The sequence below is a fragment of the Rhinolophus sinicus genome, chromosome 7 (genome assembly GCF_057876585.1).
Source record: "Rhinolophus sinicus isolate RSI-liver-muscle chromosome 7, RSI-T2T, whole genome shotgun sequence".
Taxonomy (NCBI): domain Eukaryota; kingdom Metazoa; phylum Chordata; class Mammalia; order Chiroptera; family Rhinolophidae; genus Rhinolophus; species Rhinolophus sinicus.
In genome coordinates, this window is record NC_142507.1 from 2,843 (window position 1) to 28,437 (window position 25,595).

The 25,595-nt window shown below is 42.7% G+C and overlaps 2 long non-coding RNA genes across 4 annotated transcripts in view; one reads left to right on the forward strand and one right to left on the reverse strand.

Moving 5' to 3' along the window:
- LOC148757615 (uncharacterized) overlaps window positions 1-25,595 on the forward strand; it is a 26,881-nt gene continuing 1,286 nt past the window's right edge. Inside the window, exons 1-4 of one of the 3 annotated variants that reach the window (XR_016021654.1) lie at window positions 1-336; window positions 2,189-2,277; window positions 4,750-4,885; window positions 24,731-25,295. This is a non-coding gene — a long non-coding RNA (uncharacterized LOC148757615). Of the gene's footprint in view, window positions 337-2,188; window positions 2,278-4,749; window positions 4,886-20,195; window positions 20,334-24,730; window positions 25,296-25,595 lie in introns of those variants that run through there. The other 2 variants (XR_016021655.1, XR_016021656.1) reach the window with 2 other exon arrangements.
- The window catches only part of LOC148757616 (uncharacterized), a 15,115-nt gene continuing 8,381 nt past the window's right edge, over window positions 18,862-25,595 (reverse strand). Inside the window, exon 2 of the long non-coding RNA XR_016021657.1 lies at window positions 18,862-23,882. This is a non-coding gene — a long non-coding RNA (uncharacterized LOC148757616). The remainder of the gene's footprint in view (window positions 23,883-25,595) is intronic.

Here is a 25,595-nt window from a genome sequence, read left to right on the forward strand (position 1 = left end):
AAACCCAACATCTAAACCTACCCCTGAACTGTAAACTTTAACACTAACCCTAAGCTTAAACATAAACCGTAAACTTTCACCCTATCCCTAACTTTAATCTCGCGAGATCCGAGATCGAGCCCTGCGTGAGAGCCACGGACCATATTCACGCGAGATCCAGGAGAGCGAGAGACGCCAGGATGTTTACCCGCGACCGGAGGTGTAGTTTGTTTCGAGAGCTTTGCTTAGCTCGGTGTTTGCCGTGGAGACACTGCTGCTCTGGGGACGGCATCGACTGCCTTCTGTACCTGCTTCTCTCAGTATTTCCCAGAGAAACACTGGACGAGGGAAGAGAAGGTAAGGAGGGGCTTCCTGTGCTGCTGAGTCGCTGAAGGGGGTGTTGAGCCCCGGCGGACAGAGCGGAGGCCGGGCCGGGTGTGTAACCAGGGCTGGTGTTTGTTATGTGAAGCGAGACGGGGTTCAGGGTCATTGTTCTAGGAGCGGCTGTTTACTGTTTTCACTGCCATTCGTGTAGGTTTCATTTTAAGCTCCATTTTGCTTCCTTGATGTATGTGGTTTATGTCGATTCCACTGTTTTGCTTATGATTTTTTGTCTTTTCTCGAGTGACCTGGATGAGTCCATTGAAACTCCTGCTGTGTCTGCTGACACATTTCTAGTTACTCACGTCACCTGAGGCCCGACTGCTGATGTAGTCTTCACACATTGACTTTTAATAACACGGTGATTGCAACAGGGGTGAACAGCTTCACCTCCTTGAGTGAACTTGGATATGCATAGGGCTTGGACTCTATGAAATGCATGTCTTTCTGCTTTCATGGTCTGGTTTTGACATTGTTGTGTAGAATTGTAATTTACTTTCCGTTAATTTCAAACGTGAAAACTTTGAATAGCATTACAGGTACTATGTCTGCACTCAAATAATGCAGCTGCATAGCTTCTCTTGGTACACAAGTTTTTAATATTGAGGAAATATAATTTTTCCATCTTTTGTTTCATTACTTCTGCTTTGGTGTCAGATTAAAGAAACCATGGTCAACTCCTACGTCAGACATTCATCACGATGTTTTCTTTTAGCTTTCTTAATCTAATCTCATACATGTAAGACTTTGATCTATCTCAAGTCAGTATTTTAGGGTGTAAGTTAAGGGCACGATTTGATTCCTACACCTGGGGATACTCCATTGCCCATCACCATTTTTTTGAAAAGACTCTTTACCTAAATGAATGGTTTCCTCCTATGACAAATGACTGAAGGTGGATGCATTGATTTTTGAGGTCTTCATTCGGTTGCATTCTATGTCTCTAGAAATGCATCACATCGTGATATTTCTGTCAGTGAGACTGGACATATCACCGTGACCACAGAAAACTATAATGGTGCAGAAAATCTATCACCTGGAGATGTCCTAGCACAAGGCATCATTCACGCGTTCGTGGTGATGCTCATATAAATACTACAGTGATGCCTGTCATCTAAAGAATGTACTTAATGTGAAAGTGTACATATTTGGAGTTAGCAATTTGCAGAGATGTGTGAAACGGGAAAAGTGATGGGAGATTGGAAGTTCCAGGCCCCACATACATTCATAGGGCCTCACCCCTCCAGGATAGTAAATGTGTTACAGAAAATGATACAGTTAAATTACACAAGGGCAAATCGTGACCGGCTTCATGTAGGCTATTGAATGGTCTGTGATCTTTCTGTGATGCTCCTGTAAAAACAGTGAACCAAATGCAGGGGGTAGGAAGCATTGGTTATTCTACTTTGTCTTCAAAAATGATGAACTTTAGACATCAATATCTATGCATAGAATGGGTGCTTCTACTATTTTTCTTGGTAACTGTCGTGCAATTACAGTCTGGGCAATTCAATGGGGCTTTGACCTTACTGGGATAACTGATGTGCCCTTCAATAAGTGAAAAGTTTTTCATAATATATCATAGTCACATTTTTAACATAAAAGGTGGATCATCTGCAGCTTTAAGTCAAAAGGTAGAAAAAGGGGCATCTGCATTATAATGTTTTAGGTTCAGTAGTCTGCAGTTTGTACCATTCTCTAAACGCGTGAAGCTAATAAAAAATTCTCTTTGTATTTAACAAAGCAGACGTCAGTTTTACCTCTTAGTTCAGAGAATATCCAAACCTGTTTGGAGGGAACTTGGTAAACCTCTTTATCTACCCTGCAGGTACTATGTCTTCGAAGACGAGGTGGAACGTGCTTTTGTACCTGCTTTACTTCAGTATCTCTTCAGGAACTGTGGAAAAGAAGAAAAAGGTAAGGAGAATCTTCCTGTGTGTATAGTCTGCTGAGAGGTGGGGAAAAGCTTATCTATTATCTGAAAACGAGGCATAGAAAGGAATTGGTGTGAAAAATCATGGTTTTTTTTGTGGTATCAGTAAGTATTCAGTGCTGATTTTTTTGCATGTGGCTGTCCAGTGTTAATAGTGCCGTTTATGTGAGTTCAGTCATGGGCTCCTTTATGCTCTATGATCTGTCTTTGGTTTTATGCCAATGCCACGCTGTTTTTGCTACTATACTTCGTGGTCTAGTGATCTGGAACACTGGAAATAAAAATCTGATTATGTCTACCGTATCCCAGGTCACCCACGTCACCCGAGGCACAGTGCCTACTGATACAGTCTCCCAACAGTGCCTCTAATTAGCTTCACCTCTTTGGGAGAGTTGGGTCTGCATAGGTCTTATCCCCTCTGACAGACTTGGATGTGTTCTGCTTTTCTGGCATAGTATTGATGTGGTTGTTTCAAATAGATTACTATGCAGTTATTACAAAGTTATGGAAAACTTTCTATAGCACTAGATTCTTTCTGTGCTCAGATTTCAGGGTTCGGTCCCTAGTCGGGCTCTGCATCTGATATCCGGGGTTCCAGACTGGTTGGGTCCAGCTTCAAGTCTGGGCCCATGTGTGTGGGATATGTACAGCTCTGGCTCCAAGGTTTGACGTCTGCAACCTAGTATCCGTGGTCCGGCATCACATGTGAGGCTCTGGCGGTTGGTGTCCAGCATCCGTGGTGTCTAGCTTGTGTTCTGGCTTTGAGACTGGCTCAAATTGGGGTCCGGTTCTACTCTGCGACATCCGATCGATGTCCCGGGGTCTGTTGTCCAGCGTTGGAAAAATGGTTAGGTACCCAGTACAGATTCGGGAACACAGGATGTGTGTCCCGAATCTAGCATTGGCAGCAGGTGTCTGTCAAACTATGATCGTTTACCATGATTCAATGTCAAAAGGAATCCCCAAATTGGGGTTGTGGTGAAGATGGAAATTGTATTCAGTGCAAATAGCTCTATTGTGATACAGCATTGCTGTGAGAATAGCATAGCTGTGGAGCGGCTCAGTAGTGTTACAGCTCAATTATGGATCATCGGAGCCTTAAGTAGAAGAGACCCTGAGGTGAGTTCCCTCTCTGGCTAGACACTTCTGCTCTACGTTCCTCCATGACCTCCGGCGTTGTCTGGTCCTGTCTGCTTTGCCCCTGAGAGACATCGTTCATGTGCAGTGCACTGTGGGAGGCAGGCGGTTTCCTGCCAGACTCTCCCTGAAGTGTGGTTTGTGTAAAAACCGTGTGTGAAAATGGCTGCTGGGCTACCTTTTTAAAAATTTGAGGCGTTAGCCGGCCTTGACACTTAAGGAGATGTCTTCTTTCTCAGAGCTTACGTCTGTGTTCTTTTTGCATGTGAGGGGCACGGGTAAATGAAACATGGCTGCCAGAGTCTCCTGAGAGCAATTAGGCAACAGAAACATAGCTGTCAGAATCTCGGGACAGCAGAGTTTCACACTAGAAACTTGTCCTCTGAAATATCCCAAGAGCACTTCCGTGTGAAAAATATGGCCACCAAAATCTCCCGAGAGCACTTTCGCTTGTAAAATATGGCGCCGAAATCTCACGATAAATATGGCCGAGATCTCCCAAGAGCACTTTCGCTTGAAAATATGGCGCCGAACTCTCGCGATAAATATGGCCGCCGAGATGTCCCGACAGCACTTTCGCGGGAAAATATGGCGCCGAAATCTCGCGATAAATATGGCCACCGAGATCTCCCGACGGCACTTTCGGGGAAAATATGGCGCCGAAATCTCGCGATAAATATGGCCACCGAGATTTCCCGACAGCACTTTTGCGGGAAAACATGGCGCCGAAATCTCGCGATAAATATGGCCGCCGAGATTTCCCGACAGTACTTTCGTGGGAAAATATGGCGCCGAAATCTCGCGATAAATATGGCCGCCGAGATTTCCCGACAATACTTTCGTGGGAAAATATGGCACCGAAATCTCGCGATAAATATGGCCGCCGAGATTTCCCGACAGTACTTTCGTGGGACAATATGGCGCCGAAATCTCGCGATAAATATGGCCGCCGAGATTTCCCGACAGCACTTTCGCGGGAAAATATGGCGCCGAAACCTCGCGATAAATATGGCTGCTGAGATTTCCCGACAGCACTTCCGCATTAAAATATGGCTGCCGAAATCTCACCACAAACACAGCCGCCGGTATCTCCCAACAGCACTTACGCGTGAAAAATATGGCCGCCAAAATCGCGCAAGAGCAGAGGTTCGCGCGTGAAACATGGCCACTGGAGTCACGGGAGAACAGCAGTTTGCACAATAAACATGGTCGTGGGAATCTCATGAGAGCAGAGGGTCACACCAGAGCTGGGGCCGCTAGAGAATCAGAAGAGAGGCCTCTGCCGTGACAGACGCCATGATGCCTTTCGTGTCCTGCAGTGGTATCTTCTGTGAGGGAACTGGTTTTTTCACTGTATCTATCCTGGACGCTCTCCGGCTGGGACACGACGTGGGATTTCCTTCTGTACCTGCTTTACCTCTCTGTCTCCCCGGGAGGCACGAACGAGAGCCAAAGGTAAGGAGACTATGCCAACTCTGCTGTTCGCGGGAGGTGTGTTGGCCAGTGTTGGCCACTAGAGGGCCCAGCACTGAAAAGACATAGTAGTGAAAATTGTTGGTTTTTATTTGTGGCGTAAAATAGCGTTCAGTGCTGTTGTTTTGCATACAGCTGTCCCATATTCCCAGTGTCGTTTCTGCTGCTTCAAATTTGGCTGGATTCTGCTCCACTGATCTCCGTGTTTGATTTTATGCCAATACCACCCTGTTTTGGTTAATATAGGTGGTTTTTGGAATAGTGATATGGAAAACTGGAATTAGAAATCTTGCTGTCTTCCAAAGCCCAGATCATCCACGTTACCCAAGGCGCTAATACGGTCTCCCCACAGTGCCTCTTACGCCAAGGGCAGTTAGCTTCACCTCTTTTGGAGAACTGGGTCTGCGTAGGGCTTGTGCTGTGTAATAAACTGGGATGTCTTTTCCACTATTTCGGTGTGGTGTTGACATGGTTGTTTAGAATTACTACTTTCCAGTGATTTCAAAACCATAGCCATTCTACTGTGTGTGAAAGGGGTATCGTATTGTGATTTCAATTTTCATTTACACGAGTGATAATGTTTAACATCTGTTTGAGTGTGTTTTTTGCCCATTGGTGTTTTCTATGGGGAAGGGTGTGTTCAAGTCTATTTTCAGCCATAAAAAAAATAAACTGATAAATAACCTAACTACAGAGATGAGCTTTTGTGGTATAAGTGCCTGAAAATTAGTTCAGTTTTGTTTTACTGTAATGTAACTGTTGGGCATTAAGCTTTTGGTTGCTGAGGCACCAACTTTAAACCATCCATCTAAAATACACTTGCGCGGGTACACAGTCACAGAGAGAGCCAGGCTGCCTCACCCATAAACTTCCCCTTTAAAAAAGCCCAAGTTTACCTAAATTTCTGCCTGGTAGAGTGACCCAATAAAGAGTGAATCTCTGAAACCCAAGGTACTCCCAACATCTGCCCCTACAAAGGCAGAAACGCAGGTCTGCACGTGCACTCCCTCTATACCCAGGACCTTACCGTGTGGCCAGGGACAGTCAGACCTTCCACGGGCTATAAATTATAAACCTTGTTTTTTTGCCCCCTCATAGTTTCCTGATAGTTGTTGATGAGGTCATTCTTACAATCATAGTAATAACAAGGGCGGGTCCGGCCACATTGCTTCAGGTCAGGGAAATATCTAAAGCGGCTCACGACAAGTGACAAGGACCCCAGGCGTCCATAGGCAATAGCATCGTGACAGACCAGCTCAGACCAACGCAAAACAACCTTGACAGAACGCTAAATGACGGCCAGATAGAAAAGGCCACCGATAGAATGCTTCTCTTTATATGGGTTTATATAGATGTCCAGATTAAGTACACTCCTAAAAATACAAAGTAGAGTAATGGTACCTAGGGGATAGGGGAAGGAATGGAGTCACTGTGAATGGCGACAGGGTTTCATTTTGGAGTGATGATAATGTTCTGGAATTTCACAGTGGTGAGATTTGCACAACTGTGTGAATACCGGGGTCCCCTAGATCCATGTTTTCTCACTTTCCGTGGTCAACTTTGGTCCAAAATTATTACATGGAAAATTCCACTAAATAAATTGTAAGTTTTAAAATGCACAGTGTTTTGAGAAGCATGATGACATCCTGTGACATTACGTACTTTTTCACCCAGGATGTAAATCATGCCTTTCTCCAGCGTACACACACTATATATTTTCCCTGCATATTAGTCACCTGGGTTATCAGGTGGACTGCAGCGGTACTGCAGTGCTTTTGTTCCAGTGACCCTCGTTTTACTTAATTATGGCTCCAAAGTACAACAATAGTGATGCTGGCAATTCTGACACACCAAAGAAAAGCCATAAAGTTCTTCCTTTAAGTGAATATATAGGTATGGTTCAGTACTATATGAGGTTTCAGGCATCCATTGGGGGTCTGTAAATGTATCATCCATAATTAAATGGGAACGATTATGCTGAAAGTGACACAATGATACACTTTAAAATGATGAATTTAATGGAATATAGATATTATACTTCACTAACTCTCCTAAAAAGAGAGCAATTTTTTAACCTCAAAGATTTTGAGTAATTTGATAGTTTTTCAACAGTCATCTCATCAAGATTTACAACATTTCCATTGCCCTGGAAGACAATCTTTTAAATGCCAGGCTTCATAGAAACTAGCTGGAGTCTCATGGTATCTTCTGCATTCAATCTGCATCTTGTACTTGTGGAAATGCATTAAGGAAATATGGACACACCCAAGTATGTAGTTGAAAAAGGACAGGTAGTTTAATATGCTTATCCAGTAACTGTGGATATTGCTCTTAGACAGTAAAAACTGAACAAGGGATCATTTACTAGCAATGTACAGTCTGAGATCATACAGATGTTGACCTTAAACAAAAAGTCAACTAGATATTCCTTCGACAACCAAAAAAAAGGTTTATTTGGGGGAAAAGGGAGAATTCCCACCCAGGACATGCAGCCGTGGACAGCCGTGCTGCCAGTCCCCAGCAGAAAAGCAGAGATTCTTTTCTAGGAGTTTGGAGAGCTGTGATAACCAAGGGGCTCTTCCTGTAGGGCTTTGTCATCCATGTAGCAGTAAGAGCTCCCCGTACATGCCCTCCCCATTCCAGTCTTGGGCGAGGGTCTGTATTTTTTTTTACACAGGCAAACTTTTTTTGCTGTATTATATTACAATCCATTGGTCTAACGTGCACATTAAATCGTAGTTTCGTGCATGATTTTGTAACATCATGCACTGGTTATTTCAAAAAACTATGGGTTCGATGACCTATGCAGATCTCACAAACGTGAACACATTTCATTTTACATCAATAATCATATTCATCACTATCATCAGTCTTAAGTACTTGGAAGCTGTGACATTCACAGTGGCAGATACAACTTTTCCAAAATTCTGTTTTTCATTTGAAGCTCAGTTTTATATTGCCAAGAAACGCTGTTATTTATTTTGCATGAATTTTCCTTCATGCAAAGTTGAGCTTCCAAATCTTATGATCACACAAGTGCTCTTTCTGGGGACAATTTAAATACAAATTGTAGAATATTTGTTACATAGATATTATAAGACAGGTAATCAAAAGTTGAGATCTTATAAAATTATTTTTTAACGCTCCATTAAGGACATTCTGAAGTGAAATGTCACATTTCTTAAAACTTTGAATGTGGTCATGAAGAATAATAACATAGCTACTGATTAATCAACTCTAGTACCATTTGCTTGATGCATGAGTGGCAATAGTTTTACTGACTATAGTTTTTGCAAATCAAGGGAAATAATGCAAATAATCTGTGCAAATCCAACAAATGTCTTAAATTTTGGATTATCAGTGATAACTGTAAAATTCTTTCAACTTTTCTGTCTGGGTGAAATTTTTCATAATAACACATTGGGGGAAAATATAGTAGACAGCAGGACAGATGTGGACTATGATCTATTGTTTGCCAAGTCCTGGTGAATTACGCTAAGCCAATACATCACTGTCTCGTTCTTACAGCATTACGGTGAGCCGTGACAAGTAGTAGGTCAAAACAGTTTTTATTGTTCTTCAAAGTGGTCTCCGTTATTTTCATTCCTTTGGTCTTGCATGCACATGTTAAACTCTGATTACCCACTTCCACATATACCACCCTTTATGTATATTGTGGTTTGTCTGTTAGGATGTGTTTCCATGTGCCAAGCGCGGTGTCTTCATTATCCAAAGACTAGCCTCTCCCCTTCCTCTTTGCTAAAAGATGACTATGTCTTTACTTATTGGTTAGTGATAAATGTATGACACCTCCCCATTTGTGATTCACTGGATGAAGGTTGATTTCTTCATTGATTCATTCAACACTTGAGAAATATTTCTCGAATGCCAGGTATGAGCCTGCCACGATTATTAGGCACAGAAGATACATCAGTAACTAATGTTCCTTGTGATAAATTCATCGAGGCAGGGGAACACATAATAAATGATGTAAATATTGATTTTTTTAAAGGTAACAAGTACTATGGAAAAAACCAACTAGAGGGGATTGGCAGTGCCAGTGGTGTAGCTGCAATTTTAAATAAAGCAGTGCCTTAGTTTCCTAGGCCTCCTGTAACAAGTACCACATAGTGTGGGCTTAAAAAAAAATGTATTCTGTCACAGTTCTGGAGACTATATGCCCATAATCAGGGTGTTGGTAGCATTGGTTCCTTCTGAGGGCTGTGAGCGAAGGATGTGTTATAGGCCTGTCTCCTTCACTTGTAGACCTGTCTTCTATCTGTGTCTTCACGTCATCTTTACTCTATGTGTGTCTGTGTCCACATTTCCCCTTTTTAAAAAAAAATAAGGACAACAGAGGTATCGGACTGGTGATCTAATGACCTCACTTTAACTTCATGACTTATGTAAAGACGCTTTCTCCAAAAAAGGCCGCATTCTGGTCCTGGGGGATATAACTTCAAAGCATGAGTTTTGGGATGACACAATTCAATGCTTAACAGACAGTCAGGCTAGAATTCATTTATTTATAAGGTGATACACACTAGATCTAATCTTTTTCCATAGGGCTGTGTGATTGAGGGAACTTTGCCACTAAAATTATCTAAACTGTAATTGCTGATGGACGTAACCAAAAGCGGTTGGTCTTTCAAACTGTTTGAAGCCCAAAATCTGTGGAATCTCTATTCCCTTGCCATCCATCTCTTAAATTCATCTCATTCTTGGAGTAACTTGCCAACTGCAACCAATACCTGTTTTTATACACCATTACTTTGATTTTACTTGATTCCTGTACAACTGCTGAGACACTAGCAACATAGTTAGTTTGGAACTGGGCTAAGGACAAAGTTAACTAAATCAATTTCTTTCATTTCCTGCCATGTAACAGGAAAGCCAGTGCCATGGGTTTCATCCATGTATGCTTAATGAAGGGATGAATGTTAAGATACATTGACCCCCCATGTGCCTATAGCTTTGGACACTGTGATGCTGGGGTTTTTTAATTCGTCAGGGCTTTCCCATTCCTCTTAGTAAATTGCCAAGATCCTTAGCCAGATGTGGAGGCAGCAAGGAGTTTCATAAAATAGTGCAGCCTCTGGATTATGGAGCCAAAGTGATCTGGGTGTGAACCCTGGCCCCTCTATTTCTTATTGTGCAACCTGGCACAGGTCACTTTGAGCTTATGAAGTGGACGTTAATACATATGAACAGCTTTACCGTGAAATTTAAAAGAGATGGTGTGGTGCGTGTAACTCACGTGCCACATGATGTTTGAAACATAATTACTTTCTTCCCTTCAAATTCTAACTTCAACTTAGTAGCCGTTTCATTTTAAGTTATTAGATCATCAACACAATGACGGAGGGAGACGGGACAGTAATCGAGGGAGTTCTGAGTGATTTTTCAGAGAGAATTATTATTCTCCCAAGAGAGTAACGATGGTAGGGCATATTTACTTTTTCAGTTAGAATAGCCGATTTTATAAGATGCTATGCCATGTGCCAGGCATTATAGTATTGAGACCAGCCACACACTACCCAGTTATTTTTCAATTGAAGCTTCGCCATTACTAGCTATGTGAATTTGGGCAAATTACTTAAAAATTCCAAACTCTAGTTCCCTTAACTAGAGGGGGGAGAATATTATGTTCCTCGTACGGTTATAGATAGAAATAACGCTGTAAAGGGATCAGCAGACGGGGTACCTCATAGTCAGGTGTCTGTAGTTTTTAAAATAAGCAATGGTAAGTACAACTTGTTATGAGCATTCACTTGGAGCTGAAGATTTGTTTCCCCAAAATCCCTGTTTTTCTGAGTATTTCTTATAATCGGCTTTACTGAGGGTACAATTTACAGAGAGCAAACTGGGTCCATTTAAAGTGTTAGCAAATGAATAGTCACGGAACCACCACCATCAACAGACAGATCGCTCCCAGCGGCTCCATGGTGGTCCTGTTTGCAGTCCGTTGCTCTCCCACCCCCAGCCGCAGACAACCAGGGACTTATCTGTTGTCATTAGACATTATCTGTTTTAGAGTGGCATATCCGGGAGTCACAGAGTGTGTACTCTTGTGTCTCACTTCTACTTAGAATGCTTTTCACATTTAACCATGCAGTTGAGTGATCATTAGTTTGTCACATTTTATTGCTGAGTAGAATTCCATTATATGGCTATACCCCGATTTGTTTATCCAGTCACGTGTTGTGAATTATTATACGTGACATCTGTTCTTTACATGGACATAGGGTTTCAATTTGATAAATGGACTTGATGAATCATATAACTGTACGTTTAGCATTTTAAAGACATGCCAAACTGTTTTCCATACAGGCTGCACTATTTCATAATCCCGTCAGCCACGGATGAGGTTCGCTCCAGTACTCATCAATTATTACACTTTTTATCTTAGTTCTGTTACTGACTGTGAAGTGCTAGCTCCTTGGCTTTTCATTTGCATTTCCGTAGTGACTAATGAATGCTGAGCCTCTTTACATGGGTTTAATGGACAGTCAGTCCTATGTATTCTTTTAAGTGAAGCATCTGGTAACATATTTTTATTGTGGTTTTTTTTGTTTGTTTGTTTTGTTTTTTTTGGTTTGTCTTACTACATAACTTATGAGTTATAAGGGAGACATTTTATACTTCTCACTGTACAGACCATCCTCATTTTGTTACATTTATCTAAGTGTCTCATGTTTTTGTATCACCCAGAAAGCACAGCTCATGATGGAAGTAAGGTTCGGTGGATTAGGAAAAGGCCTGATCTGAAGCCCAGAATGACTGCTGCTTTTACTGTAACCAAAGCAACTGGAAAACCAGGGGCTCACAAGGCGGTGGATCAGCCCAGGAATGTTAACAGTGTAAGGGGAGGTATTTCCAAACTTACAATATTTCCAAAAGCCGCACATATGACTTGTGCCAAGTAAGGCCAAGTCCCAGACATGCTGACCTCTCAAAGTTGGGGCTCAGTGCTACTCCTGTGAACGCAGCACAGCAGCTGGAGGGAGGGGAGGGCAGCAGGAGGCTGTCTTAGGTCTGGGTCAGATTTTGCTTCCAGAAAAGCATCTTGGGTGCCAGTGGGCCCAGAGGGGCTGGTGCTGAGTCTGCACATGTAGCAGCTGAATGAACTCAACCAAGGTTTGGCACACACAAAAGCCACCACCAAACACTGATGACCACAGACCAGCAGCAGAGTTGTGCCACATGAGTCTTGAGACCTTAGTCTCTGTGAATTAAATCCCATACTCAGGGAGAGAAGGACTAGAATCCAGGCCTTCTGACAACCAGAATAGCCAGTAGTCTCATTGGAACTCGTGGGAGCTCATATATGTTACATATGAGAGAGAACAAGCTCCTGGATTGACCTGATTATTTCCCATGAAAACATACTACTGGGGTGGGGGGGCCTGGTTGGGCCCAAAGTCCAACCTCTCCTCTGATCACCAGCCTACTCTCTTGTCAGTCACGGGGGGAAAAAATCTTTTATGTTACTTAGCCCAGAGTGGCTCCTTTTCTAATTGTCACTTCTTCATGTGAGACTGCAGGAGTTCTGAGAGAGGGAACTCCAGCATTAGGCCTCTGGAACAGGTGCCATTAATAGTTCTGATGATGACACTTAGAACTCACATGAGTGAACATATTAAAAATAATGGTAAAACTTTTTTAAATAAAGTTGTACTTGAGACTTACTGCTATTAGACAAGACTAATATTTATACTCATATTTTCCCATCTATTGAGCAGATAGTGTACTGGATAGTGGAACTGGAATAGAAAAATACTGAGAAAATTGTGTGTATGCATTGTTCTCTTTTCTCGACTGGTAATTTAAACTTTGAGTCTAATCTTCTTCCTGGCATCACCTCAGAAAAATGTGGTCAGAGCGGGAAAAAATGCTTACAGACCCAGTTATACAGAAACTCTACAGCTAGGAGTATACTCTGAGGAACTGATATTAAATGTGTGGACAGTGTTAGAATATTCATTGCAGAGAAATAGTTGAAGTCAACCTAGATTTAACGGGAGGAAGTCTATAAATACGACATATACGTGAGATGGCATATACGCAACCATTTACAATCATGTTTACACAGAATATGTACGCAGTGGGACATAATCTTGATGTATGTGGAATTTCTTAAAAATGTAGTAACGGTCTTGGTTAAATTTCAAGGAACACAACACCTACCAAGACTAAATCACAAACAAATAGAAAATCTGAATAGACCTGTAACAAATAAGGAGATTGAATCCGTAATCAAAAACCAAGTAGAGTAGTGCATACAGAAAGGGCTTGGGGAAATGGGGAGAGGTCTACAAACAGAAGCTTTTATTGCAGAACACTTAGCAGAGTTGTGTCTATAGGTTTACCCACATTACTTAATGTCTGAATGACTAAATGAGTCTTTTCAACATCTGATTGGTAGAAAAGGGAATGGTGACGATGCTGAGGAGTCACCTTCCCAATGTCACAGGGGCTCCTGTGCCGGTTCGTGCTCTTCTAAGTTTGCAGCACTTCAGTGTGTGAGCAACTTGGGGAAACAGGAATTTCATTTTTAAATGACCCGAATAGCTCCTTCTCCATATTAGACACACAAACGGTCAACAGGCACTAAAATGTTAAAGATCATTAGCCATGATGGAAATACAAATTAAAACCACAATGTGGGGCCGGCCCGGTGGCTCAGGCGGTTAGAGCTCCGTGCTCCTAAGTCCGAAGGCTGCCGGTTCGATTCCCACATGGGCCAGTGGGCTCTCAACCACAAGGTTGCCAGTTCAATTCCTCGAGTCCCGCAAGGGATGGTGGGCTCTGCCCCCTGCAACTAAGATTGAACACGGCACCTTGAGCTGAGCTGCCTCCCGGATGGCTCAGTTGTTGGTTGGAGCATGGGCTCTCAACCACAAGGTTGCCAGTTCAATTCCTCGAGTCCCGCAAGGGATGGTGGGCAGCGCCCCCTGCAACTAAAATTGAACACGGCACCTTGAGCTGAGCTGCCGCTGAGCTCCCGGATGGCTCAGTTGGTTGGAGTGCGTCCTCTCAACCACAAGGTTGCCGGTTCGACTCCCGCAAGGGATGGTGGGCTGTGCCCCCTGCAACTAGCAACGGCAACTGGACCTGGAGCTGAGCTGCGCCCTCCACAACTAAGACTGAAAGAACAACAACTTGAAGCTGAACAGAACCCTCCACAACTAAGATTGAAAGGACAACAATTTGACCATTGTTCCCCAATAAAGTCCTGTTCCCCTTCCCCAATAAAATCAAAAAAAAAAAAAAAAAAAAAAAAAAACCACAATGTGAAACCCCTTCACGTGAAACAGAATGGCTATAATTGAGAAAAATGAAACAAATGGCAGCAACAATGTGGAGAAATTAGAACCCTTAAATGTTCCTTCTGAAAATGTAAAATGGTGGCCTGAGTGCACTCTAGTTGGGAATTTCTAACCCATAAAAAAATTCCCATGTGGTACAACAAGTCCACTTCTAGGAGTAGACCCCCCAAAATTGAAAACAGATGTTCAAACAAACACTGATACATGAATCCACGGCAGCGCTGTTCACAACAGCAGAGGCCTAAACAATCCAATGTCCATCTTAATCAGCAGTGAAAACTAAGTAAATAATTGTGTAGCTATACCAGGATTCTTTAGATTGATATAATTATGAACATATTAATAATTTCTAGAAACATGTATCCCCATAGCACACACAAAAATTTTAATATACCAGAAGACATATTTAGTAATACACCAATATATTTAGTTCCTCTACAATAAATACCAAAAAGTTGATAAATCTATTTTCAGTAATCAGTGTTTCATTATTTTATCCTATTTGGAAATAGTCCAGACGTTAAATGCATATCCATCATTAATTTAGATAGCAAAACTGTTAAGTTTCAAATTACCAAATACACGTAGAAAACCTTTTCAGTGCTTATGTAGAATATAATTATCGCTAAAAAGTTTACATATTTTTTATTTTCATTGTATCAATCTTACATATTAGTTAAAAATTTTAGATGTCAAAATCAATTATTACCGAAGCTATTTTCTGGACACATTTTGTAACACAGATAACAAACTTATTTTCAGAAACTCAGTTAAAATATAAATATTTTACGTTACTGACTTTCACAGATATGACTATGTGATAAACACAAACTAAAACCAGCTTTAATATCAAATATTTCACCACGTCATCTGATCCTGAAAAGCATTTGGGTCAGTTTGTATTTTATTTCTTAATTTATGTAAGCATTTAATTTCTTCAAACCGATCAAATATTACACTAGTAACACCATCCACAGATACAAAACATCTTACCACACACAAACTGGTTTCACACAGGGATCACAAATTAACAGAATTAGTAATAACTTTAGAGAACGCACAAGATGGTTCACCAAGAAAACAGTTGGTTGTCACAAGAGCTCTGTAACACAATTTCAATGTAGAAGTTTTTACTATTCCGGGACCCATCGTCTGTCCGTGGACAGTGAGGACTAAATAGTGAGACAACCAACCAGCCTCCTTACAGCTCCGGCCAGGAAGCCAGAGGCCCCTCCACAGAGTGCAGAGGAAGCAGCCCTCCCAGAGCCAAAGGGTCACCCCCAAAGACAGTCAGAGAAAGTACAGACCTTCGTCACCCAGGAGGTCAGGATGGAGGTGTGGACAGGGTATCTCCGGTCTCCCACAAAATGGGAGGCACCTCCAGCCCCAATCCCACTAAATCGTGGTTTCCGGGAGGTGCTACTAGACTGGGATCTGTCCAGCTCTAACGGGTGAGAAAGGCAGGGGGGACAGATGGCACTTATGGGCAGAGGCCCCTCAGGACACACTCCGCTGGGAGCTGGCACAGCCAGGCAGAGGCCCACTGGGAACCCCAGCTTATCTCACTGGCCACCAGGTGCAATGGAGTAAGTGCACCTGGCCGATGGTGGGGACGCCGGTCTGGACAGAACCGCTTAACTCCCCAGCCTGTGGGGCCGGCTCCAACGACAGGCTTACGGGAGCCTGTGCCTGTGTTCCGTCCCCGTGGTAGTGACTTCTTAGGACAAACGACATGCAAGACACAGATACAAGAAAAAACGAACACCTCTGGGAGGAAAGAATATAGAGTCTCTAGGTGCAAGAAGTTAGCTGCAGAAATATTTTTTTCTGACGATCTAAATTCAGAAAAGAGACAAAAGCCTCGCACCCCTTCTAACTTCTACCCAACACCACAGACAGAGACCAGGAATTATGATACATGCGCACCTAGAATTCACATCACCATGAAATTTCCAAATACAGCGAGGAGAAATCAGATAAATATGACAGTTAGACAAGGGTGGGAGTGGACTCTTAGATTTTAAATGTAAAAATGGGAGATTTACAGGTAATTCAGGAAAAAGCTGAACACACGTGGCAGGTAAAGTTTTGTGAGGCTCCTGCATGGAGTCTTCCTGTCTACTGCTAAGAGGATTGTGCTCAGGGTTTTATTTGTGCTTCACAGACTTTAAGGAGGCAGGAAAAGGGGAGCCAGGCTGGATGAGGGAGGCTTGTATTGTTAAAAGTGCCCCTTTTGCAATTTCTTTTCCTTTGCTCGGCTCTATGGTCTCAGGCACTTGTGGGCTGTGTGTACATTTCTGATCTGCTCGGCAGAGGACCTGGGGGAGATGCTGAGACTCTAATTTGTATCAGACTGAAAAACCAGCCTCAATTTTGGTCAAGTTTTTTATCAGTTATTACGTTCCTTAAAACTTGTTCCAACATACCAATTCTCATAATATTAGATCGAAATACAGTTTTTAAAAATTTGCACATCTCTTGATTTTCCCTTCTGCCTTTTTTAGACCTAATGTTGACATTAGCATTTTTAAGACCCGACAAGCTGAAGAACTAATTCAAAAGTTAAATTTCCTTGAGTTCGTTTGTATTAAACATGTGGTCTTCCTCGAGGTTCCTATAAAACAGCTGTTTACCATGAAAGTTCTCCAACACATTTTCAAAATTTGCAGTTTTTCCAATTAAAAGCAACTGTGGTATGACCATTGATGATAGGATTTTAATAGCTCCTCAAACCAAAAAGCCCTTTTACTAACTTAACCAAGGAAGCCAAAGGCTTTCTGTCCCTGTGGTATTTTCTTTCTTTTTTTTTTTTATTAGAGTTTATAGGAGTGACAATTTTCAGTACAGTTACATAGATTTCAGGTGTACAATTCTGTATTACATCATTTATAAATCACATTGTGTGTTCACCACCGAGTCAGTTCTCCTTCCATCACCATATATTTGATCCCCTTTACCCTCATCTACCACCCCCCTCTCCCCTTGGTATTTTCTTTCGATTACAAACGGCACAAGACACAGACACAGAAAAAAATGACCACTTCTGAGAGGAAAGAATAAAATCTGTGAGTCGCTACTCCCAAGAATCTAGCTTCACAAACATTTTTTTCCCGCCAATCTCCATGTAGAAAAGAGAAAAAGGACACGCAGCACTTCTAAATTCTCCCCAACCCCACAGAAATAGACCAGGAAACATGACAGGGTGAACAAAAACACCGCTTACCTCTGCCTGCAGATGAGATGTCCATGAGCTCCCAGCTGCAGCGGTTTCCAGGTGCTGTAATCCAGCCAGTAATTCTCCTCGCAGGCTCCCCAATACTGTGGGGCTTTAACAAAATTCTTTTGCTCTCATCTTGTGTGTTAGAGGAGATCAGGTCCTTGTATCTATCACCACAGGCAGGCATCCAGGACGTAGGAACAATGCACCATGAGCAAAGGAAAGCAGGCCAAGGATTTAATAAAAGACACAAAATATATTCCCAATATGCAGGAGTGCACAAGACCACGAGGAGAGTGACTGCACCGGAACAAAGAAAAGTTAGGATTATATCTGAATGAGGGCGGGAAATATTCAAGGGTGGAGTCACAGGTGATCTAGGGGCGTTTCTAGGGCGTTCCCAGGGCCTGTCTTTGTTGATGCCTCCTTCCCACCCGGAGGAGGGATTCCCTTAAAGGAACTGTGAAAGAGGTGGAGAATTTTCCCGCCTGTAATGCTAATACTGTCATAGCCAATTACAATTAGCTGTAGCTGTAGCATTTCTTAGGAATTTTTCCCTGCCTGGAATTCTGAGTGTTATAATCCATCACAATTAGCTATAGCTGCACTCTCTCTTATGAATGATTGCATTGCATTTCTGTTTTCTTTGTTTCCTCTCACATCTTCCTTCCTTTCCTCCCCCATCTCCCGTGGCCCTGTGCTTTCTGCCTATGGTAAGTTTTTCTAGCTGAGCTAATCATAAAATTAATAGAATCAGATTAACGTAAAATAGAATTTTAACATATGCGCATGGGGAATTCACATACGTCTAAAAATTCCAAAGGCAGCGAGGTCAGATTGGGTGCTTGGCAGGTAATTTAGGGAGAGTGGCACACTCTCAGGAGGTAAATTGTTGGTAGTCAACCCAGAAAATAATGGGAGTGGGGGAAGGGTGGTCAGCAGGCTCCCTGGGCGTCTTCCCGCCTTATGCTAAGGAGTTTATGCCAAGGGTCCCTCCCTAAACCAGGTCTTTCCATCTGAATCTCTTAGACAGGAAGGGGGGAGGGTCAAAGGCTGTTTCAGAGTCTTTTGTTCCCTATCAAGGAGCTGAAAGTCAATGTGCACAAAGACAAAACTTTTCATCCTCTTCATTCCCACCTTTGTAACTTTAATACAAGTTTCACATCCAGAAGTTAAATTGGTAGATTGTTCCATATTTCATTGATCTAATCATTCAATCCGGAGAATAAGTTAGTTTAGTTAAATTGTTGGATCTTATTTCATGATGCAGTGATGTACATACAATACCAAATTTCACTTTTTAGTAACTACCCTGCTTAGGTGACTTGCTCAGGTGGAGGGAAGGAACAAACTGTCTTCTACCCTCAAGGTTTCTCCTGGCTGCTCTAATAATCAAACAGACATGAGACAGATTAGCCAAGAGAAAATAAGCCGATTTAATACATACACATGGGAACCCCGCACACAGGAGAGAGTGAGAGACCCCGCATACAGGATTGGTAGGGAATTAGAAAGGGAACCTATGTAGCTAAGACGTGCCAAGCTAGGAATGAAGTAATGTCCCTTGGGGGCTTGAAAGTGTCACTGCAGAGGGGTGACAAGAGGAAATGTTTCATAAATATCTTGAACCTAGTCAGACAGACAGATGTTGAGACACTAAAGGAGGTCTGACAGGGGCAGAAATAGAGAAAGAATGTTGGGTGTGGGGTGCTGAGCTGCTACCAGCCCAAGGTCGCTGTGTGCGTGACCTGTGGGTTTGGGATCTCTCGGGGTGTCCTTGGCTGCCTCTGCACTGTTTTCCCAGGTCTTCCATATATGCCTTTAGGCCCCCACGAGACTGAAGTTCCCACACCAGGCCAGCACTCTGGACCTGAGAGTGGCCCCAGCCTTGGATGAGACCCCTTATGCCAGGGAAAAGCTGAGGGACTGTACCCCAACCCACCGGACATGTCCAGCTACCACAGCTGTGCAGGGGGGAGCCTGTTCCAGCAAAGCTGCCCCAGGAGCCTGGTGTTCGGCTCCCCCTACAGATGCTGCACCTGGAGTGGAGTCCCCAAGGCCCCTTCAGCCCCAGTGCACAGGCCAAACCCTGGGATCCCACCACAGCCTGCCTCCCCTGCCAGGAATGCTAATAGTGTTTTAACCCACTCCAATTAGCTGTAGCTGCACCATTTCTTAGGAATAATCTCATCTCCTCTCTTTTCCTTGTTTTGCCTCACATCTTCATTCCTTTCCTCCCCTCTCTCCCTGAGGCACTGTTCTCTCTACCTAGGTAACTTCTTCTAGCTGAGCTAATCATCAAATGAACAAAATGAGATTAATGACATACATCAAATTTTAATATATGTGCATGAGGAATTCACATACTCGTGAAGATTGGGGGCTTTGCAGATCATTTAGGAAGAGTGGCACACTCATGGAAGGTAAATTGTTGCAACTCAGAAAATAATGGGATACGGGGGAAGGGTGGTCAGCAGTATCCACTGGGCGTCTTCTGGCCTTATGCTAAGGAGTTTATGCCAAGTTTCCCTTCCTAAACCAGGTTTTTCCATCTGAATCTCTTAGGCAAGAAATGGGGGTGGGGTGGGTCAAAGGTTCTTTCTGAGTCTTGTTTAACAACCAGCTTTAAATCAATAGTCCCAAAGGCAAATTTTAGTCCTCTTCTTACCCACCTTTGAAACTTTATGAAAGTTTCACATCCAGAAATTACATTGGTAAAGTGTTCTATATTTCATTTATCTAATCACTCAGTCCTAATGATGGAGGAATATTTTCCTGTGATTCCCCAAATGATGTAGATGATGTTGGATCTGCCGGCAGTTTCTGGGTACAGGCCAGGATCGTGTCTCGTGAGACCCAAAATGGAAACACGGACCCAGGAGAGGTAAACAGTTTTATAAAGGGGATAGTTTATTGAAAGCAAAGAGTCAGAGCTCCCGAGCGGGAGGGGGTCCCGAATGGGGGTGGCCCCGTGACGGAGGCAAAAGCCCTTACTTTTATATCTCCCCTTGCCTGTTTGGGGAAGGGGAGCTCTTTGAAGAAGGGAACTGGCACCTTCTAATGCCTTCTAATCAAATTTCTCTACCATGTTTGTGCTGCTTGCCCATCCTAAAGGAATTAGGAAAGTAATCCACTCTTATGTATCAGATCTGTTCCGTTTGTCAGGCCAAAAAGAATTTTATGATTAATCTAAAGGCCTTGTTATATTACGTCCTGGAGCGAAGGAGTGATTTCAAAACCTGGAGTTTTAGGATTATGGCTGTCTTTTGTTTATTCCACCAGGGACCTCCCTGTCTACCTAGGGATGCTAGTTAACCTGTATCACTAATAATAAGTTAGTTTATAAAGTAATTGTTGAATCTTATTTTATGATTCAGGGATATAGATCTACTCCCAAATCTCACCTTTTGTTAACTATCTGATTACTTGCTTATGTGAAGGAGAAAGAAACTTTCCTCTACCATCAAGTTCCTTTTGGCTGCTCTGATAATCACATAGACATGAGACAGATAAGCAAGAGAAAATAAGCAGATTTAATACATACATAGGGGAACACCACACACAGGAGAGAGTCAGAGACCCCAGGTACAGGAAAGGTAGACAGATAGAAATGGTAAATAAGGCATCCCGAGCTAGGGATGAGATAAGGTCCCTTAGGGGCTTCATAGTGTCACTGCAGGGGGGTGTGACAGAGCAGATGTTTCGTGAATATCTTGAACCTAGTCAAAGAGATGCTGACAGAGACGGAAGGAGAAGGTCAGACGGGGACAGAAATAGAAGCACGGTGTAGGGTGTGGGGTGCTGAGCTGCTGCCAGCCCACAGTTGCCGACTGAGTGCGTGGCCTATGGATTTGGGATCTCTTGGGGTGTCCTTGGCTGACTCTGCACTGTGTTCCCAGGTCTTTCATATATGCCTTTAGGCCCCCTGCTTCCCCAGCTCTCCCAGGGGACTGCAGTCTGGACCCTGCAGGCCTCTCTGTAGTCTCTCTGAAACATGCCCAGATTGGGACACACACAAAAGAAGCCTCACCTCTCCCTGTCCTAGAGCTTAACAGATGACAACCACCACCCCCACCACCCCACCCCCGGTGGTTAGGGTTAGGTTCCTGAGCTTAGGAGATCCCTCTGTCCCAGTTACATGCTTTAGATAATTACCCTGAAACTTACGCTATCTTACTAGTCACAGTGCCCTGTGCTCGCCGATTACAATATTTAAGGCCCAGCATTCTTTCCAGTCACTGCTCCTGGATGGTGAACACATTGGAGAGCCACATCGCCAAAGGGAAGCCTCCATGCAGACCCCCGGAACCATCACAGCTTCTGGAGGAATGCCCAGATTTCCCCATAAATACGACAGGCTGGTCTAACAATGTTAAGGCAGTTTTTGGAGGTGTTAACCCGCTGCCTTCTCAGGCCAACGGTGCTCTGATAATAAATGCTTATTCTATGACCCAACTCCTGTGTCGGTCTATTGGCTGAGCGATGCAGGCAGCACGAGCCCCGGACTCGTTTGCCTCCGGTTTCAGTTTCTGGCCACCCAGATGGGACAGCCTCGGGGCTCCTCCGGTAAGTCTCGGCTTGAGGAGGGTCTCGGGGGCTGCCTGGGACTGGGCAGATTCCTTAGTGCAGGACCGACCTCTGCTGAGATATTTTGCTCGTGGAGGTGGGGTTTGTGCCAGGGCCTGCCCGTCATGGATGCCTTTTCTGCACATTTGGGATAGAATAAGCGTTGGCTCTGTTTCCTGCCTCTAATTTCTGGTTTGGAAATCGGGGTGGCTCTGGCATGCGCAGCCAGAGGACTTTACACTCAACATCTGCGGCTCCTCTTTGAGGGCCATCTGGGGGTCATACTGACCCATTGGCATCAATAGGTGAGGTTGCAACATCCAGCAAGGCGTAATACCCCCACCAGTAAGGGGCTCTGGTTGCAGGCTTCCTCTGGTCTTAGAAGCACGCCTGTGGTCGGCACTGTGAAAGCCACCACGCTCGGTTTCAGTCTTTGGGCATTGGGTGGCCTTAGGGCCACACTTGGTTTTCGGTATTCACTCACTAGCTGATTGTCTGATGGTCAAAGGACCATGTATATGGATTAAGACGATGTCGCATCCCAATTTGGTGCCTGGCCAGGTTTTGGTTTTGGTATTCGGATCCAAAGTTAGTTTTTCTGGTTTTTGTCTGTCTGATTCAGGAAATACTTGGATCTGTCTCTGTGTGTGTGTGTGTGTGTGTGTGTGTGTGTGTGTGTGAGTGTATATCAAGTGTAGCTGTATGTGTTCAAGCTCAAATATGGGATCTAAGGTTTCAATCCCAGCTGGGAGCCCATTGGGTAAAATATTAGGACATTGGCAAAAGTACAGCTATAAGCCGTTGACCAAAAAGACATTAATGTTCTATTACAGCGCTGTTTGGCCAATGTATACATTAGATTCTGGAGAATGCTGGTTGCTCGATAGTTCATTAAATTACACTATTTTGCAATTGGAATTGTTCCGTTAGAGATCTGAGAAACGGTGAAATTTCTTAGGTATGCCTTTATGATAGACTCTGAAAAGAATGGAACTAAACTGATAGTTCAGCAAAAAGGGGACTCTACCCATCTCCTAATCCACTAATGAACAGGAATGCTAAGGCTGAGGTAACGGAAGCAAAAAAAGACACTTTTAAAACCAACTGGCTAATTCTCAAGCCAGACCTCCCACCCTTTGTTCCAGCATCTTTGAAATTTTAAGGGTAACTGTAAGATCTTAGGACCTCTCTGCAATTGTTAATGATTCTGTTCATATGTATATTATCTGTGATATGTGTGTTTGTACATTTTATATATAATGTTTTTGCCTCCAGATGTATTGCCAGTTTGTAATTGATTGGCTTAAAAAAAAAGATTAAGCACTTATAAATTTAAATACTAAAAACTAACTAGAGTACTTGATACTAAAATATTTGATACTAAGACTAGTTTAACTTTTAGTTAGATATGTGTGTGTTTTTTAGGTTAACGTTAAATATGGTATCTTTTGCCTGGGTTTACAAAAATAAATTCATGTTATCTCAGTCACAAAATTTGTCCAAAAATAGCTTGGGTAATAATTACCTTTGAAATCTCCTAAACTTAAGAACTAATAAAATGTTAACAGATAAAACTTTTCAGTAGTAATAGAGTGTGCATGCTTGGACGAGGTTTCTCAGCATCTGTTGGTAACTTAAGATTTCAGTTTTAGGCGACTGGTTGGCTCAGTGGTTGGAGTGCAGTGCTCATAGCAACAAGGTCGCTGGTTTGATTCCCCCGTGGGCCAGTGAGCTGCATCCTCCACAACTGGATTGAAAGCAGTGACTTGACCTGGAGCTGAGCTGCGCCCTCCACAACTACATTAAAAATGACTTGACTTGTAGCGATGGGTCTTGGAAAAAAACACTGTTCTCCAATATTCCTCAACTGAAAAAAAAAAAGAACAAACAAAAAAAAACACCTATAAATAAAAAGATTTCAGTTTTACTAACCTGTGTTAAATGATAAAAAGTATTGAATATCTAGGTATTTCAAAATAACAAAATGCTGAAATATTAATTATCGGATGAGTCTGAGTTCACCTATTTTTTGGTTTCTTGTCACAGGATATATGAAAGCTAACTTACGATGTCAGTAAATGTGTTTTTTAATTTCCTTTAAAATATAATTTTTAAAAATTGGTATTGCTAACAAAAACCTATACTTCTAAAGGTTGCAAAATGTGTTTATGGATTTGCTAATGGAAATGTTGAATACTTGCTTTTAGTTGTCAGTAAAAATTAAGGCTCTGAAGGTTATGGATTTTCATTAATATGTAAGGAAATGATGTATGTTTCCAAAAAATGCATAAGGTATAAAAATATATTTTTGAAGGAAAAGAAAGGAGTTTGTCCTAAGTATGATTATTTCTGAGTAAGTAAGAGGACGCAAACCAAGAGGGACTGGGAAAATTATAGAAGGTTTGTGAAGAAAAATCTTGAAGACATTTTATATATGGTTAAACTAAATGTGACTTAAATAAATTTAAGTATCAAAAGTAAGACAGTACAAAATTAGTTAAGTTTTCTCTCTCTGCTAAATAAAACAAAGTTTGTTAGACTAGTGGTCTGCTACTGATATTATAGAAAAGTTTTCCGTCTGAAAAGCAAAGATTTTCTGTATCATCAAAATAATTTTCTATGTTTATATTGTCTTAATTAAATCTTCAATTACTCAGGAAAATTAAATCTAAGAACTGACTTTTGCTAATAGTTATGCAAACTTGTGTATTTCAGGACTGCTGGAGTTCACGTGTTCTCCTCGGTGTCAGATATAGACCAATATAAGGAAGCTTGTTTTCCTAACCTGGCAAGGTAATACAATGGTTCTGGTCCACTGTTACATTCCTGATAAAGGCTCAGATCCTAAAAGAAGGACAGGGGATTTGTTTATTTGTCTTTAACAACCACGACAGGGAAAAGGAGGAAAGAAAGGAACACTGACACTGTAGATGAGGCCAGAGGCAGACCACATTTTTGGCTGCAGTTAATAGACAGGCCAAGGCCAGGGCCACCTCCGGGCCACCCCGGCAGCCCCAGAAAGGAAAAGGAGCCTGCTTTGGACGTGGAAGCCCAGGCCACTGGGGTAAGGCGTGCTAGAATCCTGCAAAGCAGCCATGCCCACTGTGCAAACTGAAGGGCACTGGAGGAGGGATCGTCCGCTGTTCTGAAGGAAGCAGGGACCAACTCCTTCCTTACAAATGGCTGTAATTGACTGAGGAACCTAAAGAAGTGGCTCCCAAGAAGAAACAGCTCATGCTCATCACAGAGGAGGAAATGCGGGTGACCCTTGATGTGGCAGGTAAGCCTGTTAATTCCCTGGTTGATATGGGAGCCGTTTACTCTGTCTTGACTGCTCACTCTAGACCCATTTCTTCCTCTAAAATCTGCTTGGTTATAAAGATAAAAACAGCCCCTAGACTTGGGCTCATTTTACTCAGCCTGTTCCTTACCAATGGTCTATACCTGAGAGAAAATATAAAATGAACAAATCAGACTTAAAAAGGGCTCTGGAAGTTTTCTGAGCAGACCTCTAGGCCTGCCCGTTGCTTTAGATTGTGACCTCAATTCTTTTATGTCCTGTGTTAACTTGGGAGAGGTT